This window comes from Carlito syrichta, unplaced genomic scaffold (genome assembly GCF_000164805.1).
Source record: "Carlito syrichta isolate Samal-C Ts95f unplaced genomic scaffold, Tarsius_syrichta-2.0.1 Scaffold316371, whole genome shotgun sequence".
Lineage (NCBI taxonomy): Eukaryota > Metazoa > Chordata > Mammalia > Primates > Tarsiidae > Carlito > Carlito syrichta.
The window spans coordinates 59,211-69,794 of NW_007260467.1; positions in this window are offsets into that span (position 1 = coordinate 59,211).

Below are 10,584 nucleotides of genomic sequence, written 5' to 3' on the forward strand. Positions count from 1 at the left end.
CACAAACCAGTGGCCGCAGGAGAGCTGGGGGACCCGTCTGTCCCTGTAGCTTTCCAGAACTGTAGCTGATGTGACACTGAGATGGTTTCTACCAAGAGGATGTAACAGACACACCACAGCAACCTCCAGAGAACGGACAGCCCACAGGGAGGCCTTTGCATGATGAAACCCCTCCCAGCAGTGCCGCTTGCCAGTCCCAGGGCCCCAGTCTCAGAAAAGGCATAGCTTTAGCTTTCTTAACCACCATATCTCTCTGGGGTCTTCCTAGCTCCCCTCCCTGTCCCCATCCTTATGCTCACTCCCAGCACCTTCAGCTATGAGAAACTTAAATACTTGAAGGAACAACACGTTCGAAGCATTCATAATGTAAAGTTGCTGAATGTGACAAAAAGACTCCAGGGCTAGTGTGAAGACATCTTTGCTTGGTTCATTAAAGTCACTTCGTTCATTAATTCATTCTTAATTCATTTTTTCTCTAAGGTCCCTTCCTCATCCTTTGAGAGTCTGTGAGACTTCTGCTGTGATCCCCAGATTCACTTTCAGGGAGAGTTTGAACAGATAGCCTCGTCTCCCAGATGGAGAAGGTGGGATGGAGAAAGGCTTGTTCCCACAATGTGAGAGCTGGGCGGGCTCTGGGGCCTCCAGCACCAGCCCCTGCACCCTGCCCAAGCGTCCTCCTGCATGACAGGCACTTCCTCCGACTCTCAGTTATTAATAGCATCAGAGCACAGATGCCCATTAAGCTCCAGACCCAGAAGAGATGACAGGAACGGACCAGATAAATCCCAAAGCCCCCACCAACACTGTCACTGCTACCACTTGATGAGTGCCACTTCGGAGCAGAGTAGCCTTTGTTGCATCAGAAGCACAGAGGGGTACATGGCCTTTTCCCCGGTCTTGGGCCTTGCTGGAGTGGGCGGGAGGAGGGGGTGTGCCATGGTGGGCAGGCATGCTGCTGTGTCACCGGGACACTGTCGAGCCCAGCCCAGGCTCTGCTGCAGGGCATGAGGACCCTGGAGTGCTCAGCCCCTCATGGTGAGGCCACGCAGGACCCCAGACCAAGTCCCTGTCCTGAGGGTGGGAAGGCCGCTGGGGGTCAGGCAGTCAGAGGCTCACAGGCTGGATGGGACCCCAGAGGTCATTCTGTCCTCTCCAGCCACATCCTACAGAGAAGGAGGCAGAGGGAATGGCAAGCCTCAACCTTCACATGGGGAGCGGCAGCTGTGTTAAGACCAGAGGGGATCTCTCTTTTCTGGATTGTCAACTGCCTCACCACAGCACAGGGGTCAGTTGGGTCTGAGAAGGGCTGGAAGGGGAATCAGTGCATTGGCCACACACTCCTCTCCCATGACATGACAAGCAAGGATACAGACTCTTCAGGATCCTGGGGCTACAGGGCAGGGGGGCAGGGCCATTTCCAGAGAGCACCTGACCCAGCTGCCAGTGCCAGGCAGTGGATGCCACCTGTGACTTGGACCGTTGCTGGGTGTTGGCACCTGGCACTTCACAGATGGCAGCCACAGAGGGAGACACAGCAGCAGGCATGGGCACAGGTGGCACAGCACCCTGCCGAGGTGATGGGCAGCTGGGGGAGCGTGAGGCCAGATGGAAGAGGGGCAGCCAAGTTCAGCTCCGGGATCCTCAGGTCTCAGGGTGCTGGGGCCCCCTCCCCAGCCTTCCTCCTACTGGGCCCCAGATCTGAGCCACACGGACTCCGCAGGCACATGATCCTGTGCAGGCATCTGGTGGGTTCCCTCCAAGCACCACTAATGGGCAGCTCCATGCTAATGGAGCCTGCACCCCTGAGCCTTGCTCAGCAGCAGTAGCTGGGCCTCAGGGAACACCCCAGAGGGGGCTGCTTCCTGGGGGCTCGAGTCAGCTCTCTGCCTCTACCCTCCCTGCCACCTGTGGGCTTGGGTGGTCCTGGGTCACTTCTGCCAGCTGGATGATCTTGTACTTCTGCAGGACCCCTCGTAACAAGTTCCAGGGCGCTGAGTTGGGCGGACCCTCAGGGGACACAGTGGACCTGAAGGGAGCAGAGCGGGAGTGCAAGAGGGAAGGGCACTCCCCATAGGAGAAGTGGGGCGTGGAGGGCCAAGTCAGAGCAGAGCCAGGGAGATGCCTCTGGACAGACAGACACAGGCTCCGAATCACAGCAGATGGCCAGGCCTCGCTGCATCCTGGATGCAGCTGCTGTGTCTTGGATTATTTTGGGCCCTTGGAGGAGGCCCCAGGGGACTTAACTGGCCATATAAGATAACAATGAGGTTACCCCTGCCCCTACCTCAGCCCCCTTCCCAGCCATCCACGAGGAGGCAGAGAGGAGGAAGGTGACATTCCTCCTGCAGGAGGATGTGAGCCATGGTCAACGGCAGGTCCCAGGGTGAAAGGGATCTGTTCTCATGTGGCCTGGTGCATCCTGCAGGGCCGCATGAGAGGCTCAGGGCACACAGCCAAGGGGCAAGCCCTGTCAGCAGCCCCACACCTGCCTGCTCTTCATGAATAGACCATGCCTGGCATCACAGCAAATGGTGTGGAGGTCACAGCAGGAGGACACACAGGCTGGACTTGGAGTCATAGACACCGGTTCAGGTCCAGGCTCTGGCACTTCTCAGATGTGTGACCTGGTTCAGGCTGCCCTTGTCTGTGTTGTGGTCCCCATCTGCTCTAGAGCTGGCGAGGCCTGAACATTGGGTGATGTGAAGTGCTCAGCGGGTGCTGGACACAGAGTTCTCTGCACCGTAGTTTTATCATAATTTTACCTCTCTGAGCCTCGGTTTCCCCACCCCATGGGGCTGTTGGGAGGGTGGAAACAGGAAGGAATATGAGTCTGACTGGGGTGGAGGCGAGAACTGGATATGTGGCCCCTGACGTCCCCACCCTGCAGCCTAACTCAGTACCCTGGGCACCTCCCTCTGCCATGGGCCCCACCTCACCACCCCATATGTCTGGGAGCTGTGGAGTTGGGAAGACAAGGCTGCCATGCCTGGCCCCCTTGGGAGTTGAGATGCTGTGACTGCGATCCTAAGAAGGACCCACTACACCCTGTCAGACCAGGCCAGAGCCTCCAGATCCCATGAGGGCCCCCGCAGAGCAAGGCTGCAGTGGGGAGGCGTGCAGGGAACTCCTCCTCCTGCCAACCCAGCCTCACAGACAGCAGCAGGCTGGCACCTCCTCCCCCGCACATGGACCCTCCTCACCCTCACATGGCCTCTTCTCACCCTGGAGTGATTGTCCTCCTCACCATGGCGTGGCCCTCCTCATGCTCACATGGTCCCTCCTCACCCCCACGTGGTCCCTCACACCTGGCCCACCTTGCCCTTCCATCCTCTCCAGTTCTCTTCCACATGCACGGGCCCTGGGAGTTGGAGCAAGCCTTTCTCCTCTCTCGTGCCTCAGTTTCCTTATCTGCAAAATGAGGAGGCAGGACCAGACTGAGGCTTTCCTCACCGCCTCTGTAGCGGTGGAGAGACTGGGGTCACCGTCCTGGGCTTGCTGGGCATGCAAACCCCTCAGCCCTAAAGGCTGCAGGGCTCAGTGACCTCCACTGCTGACCCTGATGAGAGGAAAGAGCCGTGCAGGTGCAGGCAGCCTGGGTCCCGCTCTCCGCAGCAGTCACCAGCCCTGTGGCCTTGTCTCCAGCACTCCGCACCCTGGGTCCAGGGCAGCCTCCCTCACCATTAGGGTGCCTTCAGCAAGATAACGAGCACCATGATACCACCCTAACCCCAGACCCTGGGTTTGTGTGGAAACATCGGCAGTGATGGCGGCAGGGGACAACAAGACTGATGCAGGCGGAGGGAGCCAGTGACCATGGCAGTGCCCACCTCCGCCCTCCTGCTTCTGTTGATGGCGGCAGGGCGGCACTGTGTCTAATCTGCGGTTGAGCAAACACACAGACCGACTTCCGTTCCCCAGAGGGTTCCAAGCCCTGGGCTAGGAGCTGGGATGCAGACCAACACAACACTCCTTCCTGTGCATCCTTGCCTCATTCAGAGGCCATAGGGAGGTGGGCAGGGCACACGCACAGAACCATAGGGACAGGGACAGGGGCGGGAGGGCTCCTGCAGAGAGCGCTGACACCAGGTGTGTTCTCCTTGCTTGGGGGGCCAGGCAGGGCCGCTGCTCAGCTGCTGAGTGGGAAGTTTCTGGAAAGGATAGGGAGCCCCCCCAGTCTGCCAAAGCTTGACTGTTTCTAAGCAAGTCAGGAGGCCCCGCCTTCCCCAGGCCCAGTGCAGAGAATCCCCAGCAGAGCAAAACTCCGGGCTGAGTCATCAGGTGATACGATCCTGTGGGCGGGCGGGATGTGGGCAGGCGGCATGCCCTGGAGGAGGCCCAGGCAGGGCCCCTGTCCTTTGTGTGTCATCAGACAGGTTCTAGAGTGGAGAGCGTGTCACTCTCCTCCAGTCCTGGAGTACAACTGGTCAGACACGGCCAGGCTGGTGAGAGTGGAGGCTGGGTGGGGAGAACAGTGCCCCAGGTGTGTGGTGGGCAGAGGGCCCGCTGCCCTAATTTAGCAAGAAGCCCAGGCCAGCCCGAGAAGGTTGTGAGTGCAGGTGGTGGGCAGCACCTGGAGAGAGGAGGGAGTTTGCAAATCCAGTGTCCACCCACACCTGCCACAGCTTCAGCGTCCTCCGTTCCTCATCTGATTCTCCCAGCATCTGAGGCCAAGCACAGACAGCAGGAGTAGGATGCACAGAACACAGCAGGTGCTTGATAAATGTACACAAATGAACTAAAGCAAGCATATTTGCAAAATCACGTGAGGAATGCAGTCCACAGGTAGCCTTAGTGCTGTAGGCTTATGGGCCGAGACCCTAAACTCTGGCAAAGCCAGTCCTGCCTGTCTGTGCAGAAGACAAACTCATAGCATATATCCACCCCACCCTCACTCCCCCAGGGTCTTGAGTCAGCCTCCCACTTGCGAGGCTTCTGTTTCTCCCTCACCCACCAGTCAGAGAGGACTCACATGTGAAAGACATGGATTCCAATCTGCACAATGGCCTTCCTGTCCACAACTGACACTTTGTGGAGTGTCTGTGCCTGGAACATTGCACAGACCATCTCATTTAAGTCTCCAGGCACTTTCAGAAGGAGATGCAACTGGTTTCCTTTGCAGATGCGGAAACCGAGGCTCAAAGATGTTTGTTTCCTTTGGCCTACTTGACAAACTCCTAGGCATCCTGCAAAGCCCACCTCCTGAACTAAGTGAATTGACTCTTTCTGTATCTTTCTGAAATAGAGCCCGCCCCCTTGCCTCACTCTCCCTGATATGTCATCATACATTTCTGGGCTTTTGCCCTCATGGAACTGCAATCTAGGCAGGATAGTCCCAGGCCAATTTCACACCTGGTACTGGGAGGCAACTCGTGCATAATGAGTCCACATCTGTAGGTGGCTTGGTCTGGACCACTTGCAGCTGTGCACACATCAGACCAAGCAAGTTCCTTCTGCCCTGTTAGAAATGTGATTTTAGGCAAAATGTGAAAGTTAAAGATGGTGAGGACCCACCTTCCGGGTCTCACTCTGATTGGCCCAGCCATGGAGGCCTCGGGACTCCTGCTTTGAGGGGGCATGAACCTGCTTCTCCATGAGACAGGAAACTGGTTTGCCTCTCAGGAAACTCCAAGGGGCCAACATTTGTAAATGACTCTGATACGTGTTTCAAACCTGTCCTTTACGTGTTGGCGAGACAGCAGTCAGCTGGGAAGTAGTTTTTGCACAAATTCTGGGGACTTGTTTGTTTGAGTTGGAGTCTCACTCTGTCGTCCAGGCTGGAGGGCGGTGGTATGCTCATAGCCACTGCAGTCTTGACCTACTGGGCTCAGGCAATCCTTCAACCTCAGCCTTCCAAGTAGCTAGAACCACAGGCATGTGCCTCCATGCCTGACAAATTGTATGACTTATTGTAGAGATGAGTTCTCGCCAAGTGTCCCAGACTGGTCTCAAACCCCTGGACTCAGGCAGTCCTCTTGCCTCAGTCTCCCCAAGTGCTAGGATGACAGGCATGGTCCAACAAGTACAGTCAATGATTTCTGGTTTTCAGGAGACTGACCTACCTCTCAGTTCTGGTAGTCCAGGACTCAGTTGGCTGCAAGAGGATTGTGGTAAGTTTCATTGCTGTGGCATTTCACTGGGCTCAAAGTGCTTTCATTTGCCTAAAAGCATTGATGAGGTGCCTACAGTGAGCTGGGTCTTTACTTGGGAATGAGGATGGCCAGTTCCCTGCCTCCTGGAGGTCAAAGTTTAGCTGAGGACACCCTCAGAGGCCTTCCTGGGTGACTGGATGCTCTGAGGCAGAAGGACAAGGCTGGTGCCAGGCTCAAGGTGAGGGATGGGGGGTAGCTCCACAGCTTGGATTATTTTCTTTTCATGTGAATGCCAAGAGGCAAGGACATCACCTTCCAGTGTTTCCTCTGGGTGGGCCAGGTATCATGGAGGGAAGCTAGGCACAAAGCCCCACCTCCAAGGAACTGGCAGATCAGGGGAAGAAGCAGAAACATGACTATGGATGGAGAACATCGCGAGGGTCATGAAGGACATGACCTCGAGGGTGAGTGAGGGGGCATGAGTGGCTGGACCAGAGAATGGTCAGGGCAGGTTGCACCGAGGAGGTGGCATGCAATGGGAGACTGGAGGAGGAGGAGCCCTTGGGGACAGGCGTGAAATCCTATGACAGCCCCAAGGGACAGATGTGATGTCCTGTGACAATGCCTGGGGATAGGTGTGGCTTCCTGTGACAGCGCCGGGGACAAATGTGACATCCTGTGACGGGCCTTGGGGATAATTGTGATGTCCTGTAACAGCCCCTGGGGACAGATATAATATCCTGTGACAGCCTGTGGGGACAGGCGTGATGTCCTCTGGGGACCCTGGGGACAGGTGTGACATCCTGTCCCTAACCTTCCCTTGAACTTCTTTTAAGGGAAGTCAAGATATTCAGGGAAGAATGGACAGTACTCTTGATCCCAGGCTTTTGTGGCATCATGTCTGACCACATGAGCATAGGGGTGTGTGTGTGTGTGTTGTGTGTCTTGGGGAGCCTGAGCCTCTGGGCGGGAGATGGATGGAATGAGGCCAACCCTCATTGCAAGGCAGGGAGGTGAGGAAAAAGGGAATGGTCCTTGCAGACTCAGCAGTGCCTGGTTAAGTGTCTGGACTTCAGGGCTTGGGTCCTGGCCCTGCTGTGGGCACTCCATGTCATCTGTGAAATGGGCACAATCATGTCCACTGCATGTGGCTTTTGTGAGCATGAAGGGAGTCGATGTGTGTGTTTGTGGGGGAGAGGAGGTGCATTCAACTTTGTCTCCTAAAGCCTTCTCTCCCCAGCAGGACATGTGCCCACAGGATTTCAGGTCACACCTTGGTAAAGAGACCCCTCCACACCAGTCCTTGGGCGAGACCTGGGTGAGACTGACCCACCTGAAAGACATGGCCTCAATCCTGTGGAAGAGCTTCGTTGCAGGAGACCAAGTGGATCCTGGGAGGCATGGCTTCTACCATGGGCCTCCTCCTACCACGGCGAAAGCAGATCGCACCCAGAGCTGGAAGGCCCACTCAGTTCTGGTGTTCCCAATCACCCTGGCAGGTCCTGTCTTCAAGTGGCGGTACCCTATCTGACCCCTCCTGAGAAAGAGAAACCTGTGGTCTGACTCCAGCTGAACCAGCTGAAACAGGAACTAGGGCTTCCTCCAGAATGACCCTGAGGAGCCCAGTCCTTGGCTCTGGGCTTCTGTTTTTCGGGTTGTCCCCAGAATGGGATGCCCTCTGGGGCAGCTAGGTAGCCTGGGGCCTGGCCCCTTCAGTGACCTGAAGAGGCTGACTGCATCCTCTTCAGCAGGGGTCCTTGACTCCAACATCCCATCCCCTGCCCAGTGACCTGACAGAGGTTCAGCCTCAGCAAGGGCCAAAGTCATGGAGTAGACAAGACTGGGATGCCCCATCACCTGCCGTTGTCTCTGTCAACTGTGACTGCACAGGGAACAAGCCTGTACTGTTACCACTGTCCAAGAGGAAGTCAAGGGTCTGAGAGGTTAAGTGAATAGCCTGAGGCCAACAGGGAGGCAGCTGGCCACTGTGGGCCATGGACTCTGAGGCCCAGGCCCCGAGACAATGCCAACATGACTGTTACAACAGTCTCTGTTCCTGCCACCCACTCCCAAACACACACTTGACCTCAGGAGAGCAAGCACGTTTTTACAAAGTACATCTTTCTTTTCTGAAAGCATCTTAAGAGCAAACGCATCATCGTCTCTCTGGCTCCCACCTCCTGCGAGAAGGTGTCCTGCAGCTGGGCACCGTCTGGCATGATAGCCACCGATCAGATGTCACTAGTGAGTGCCTGAGATATGGCCAGTGCAAATAGAAATGTGGGTGAGTGTGAAATACACACAGGGTTTCAGATGTGACCAGCAGGCAGTGAAGGTGAAAATTGTGAAATTCCTGTCATAATTTCATAGTGATGTGAAAATGATTAAATTTGAACCTAAATTATGGATGACAATTAATTTCACCTGGTTCTCTCTACTTTTGTTAGTTTGATACAGAGTCTCACTCTGACACCCAGGATGGAGTGATGTGGCTATTTACAGGTGCTATTTACAGACTTCCATGTGGCTATTTACATAGCTCATGGAAGTCTCAAGCTCCTGGACTCAAGCAATCCTCCTGCCTTGGCCTCCCAAAGCACTGGGATTAGAGGCATGAGCCACCATGCCTGGACTACTTGGTTTTGTAGATGTGACTGTTAGAACATGTAAAGTGGTATCTGTGGGCAGCAGTTATGGCTGGCATCCCATTTGATTGGATGGTGCTGCTGTGCACAGCCCTTCGACAGAGAATGAGGCGAGGCCGTGACAGGGAACCAGGAGGCAGGACAGCTTTGCTGGGCAATCCCTTCCCCATCAGGACATGTTTTCCTAGGAAGGCTGCAGATGGCGCCAGACACAGTGCCTCCATTCCTGCACTCAGCACAAGCCCAAGGCCGGGACATGGGCCTTCAAGTCCAGCGGCTCCCATCTCTGCAGCATCACAGACTGGCTGTGTGACCTTGGATCTCTCACTCAGTCCCGAGTCTCAGTTTCCTTGTCAGCAAAATGGGACCACCACACAGAGCTTGCCTAGAGGGCTCTTAAGAAGAATAAAAGAGGCAAAGGGTAGGCCACACCCACTGCAACCCCAGCCTGCCAGACTCAGGAAGTCTAGACAACGAACGTCCATCAGGTACATTGAAAACACCCCAGAGGCCAGAGGACGCTGGCATTGATGAACCACACCACGTAGTGTCCAGCAGCCCCACTCCTCTCAGCAGCCTTGCCCTGCTAACCTAGTTCATGAGTAGAAACAGGCAGACTGCCGATTGGCACAGGCTGATGTGTTGAGCTCGGTCACGGCTGGGCCCTGCGTCTTGTCCTCTAGGCTCTGTGCAATGGCCATCTGCACCAGCTGGTCCTTACTCAGGCTGCGGTACAGGGTGTAGCCCTCATGCCCAATGATCCACCCACAGCCCTGGGTACTGACCTCCATGGCCATCCTGTCCTGCCTCTCACCCAGGCCTCTAGAAGAGGCCTCGGGGGAAGCAAATAGCAAATCAGGGCACCCTGTGAGGAGACAAAGCACCAGGATCTCAATAGTTTTTCAAGGCAGTTCTACCCACAGGGAAGGCTGTGCATTCTCCAGCAATCATACATTCATTTTTTCCCATTCATTTGGTTATGTCCTCCACCTGGTCATCCACCTACCTGCATATCCATCCATGCACTTGTCTATTCATTGACCTACCCATTCATCTACCCATTCATCCAACTGTCGGCCATCCACCTAACCGTCCACCAGTTCATCCAACTGTCAACCCATCCATCCAAACCGTCCACCTATCCGTCCAACTATCCGCCCATCCATCCAATTGTCCACCCATCCATCCCATTGTCCACCCATCCATTCAACTATCTACTCATCCATCCAACTGTTCACTCATCCATCCTACTGTCGGCCTATCCACTCAACCATCCACCCAACCATCCAACTGGACACCCAGCCATCCAATTGTCCATGAATCCATTCAACTGTCCCACATCCATCCAAGTGTCCACCCATCTATCCAACTGTCCACACACCCATCCATCTAACCATTCTCTCATCCATCTAACCATCCAACCATCCATCCAGCTGTCCACCCATCCATCCATCTATCTACCCACCCATTCATCCAACCATCCACTTATCCATCCAACTGCTCACCCCTCCATCCATCTGCCTGTCCACCCATCTGTATAACCATCCACTCCTCTAGTCAACTGTCTACTCATCAACCAACTGTCCACCCATCCCCCCATCTATCCAACTGTCCACTCATTCATCCACTCATCCACCCATCCATCCAACCATCTACCCCTTAGTCCATTTTGTCATCCTCCCAAGCATTCGTCTGTCTTCTCACTCATCTATGTGTCTGCTCATTTATTCACCCATCCATCCATGTGTCCAACTATCCAACCACCTATCCACCCACTCATCCCTCCATCTCCCTATCCGTCACCTGTTCATCCACTCAAACGTTTTTCTTTTTTTTTTTTTGAGTTGGAG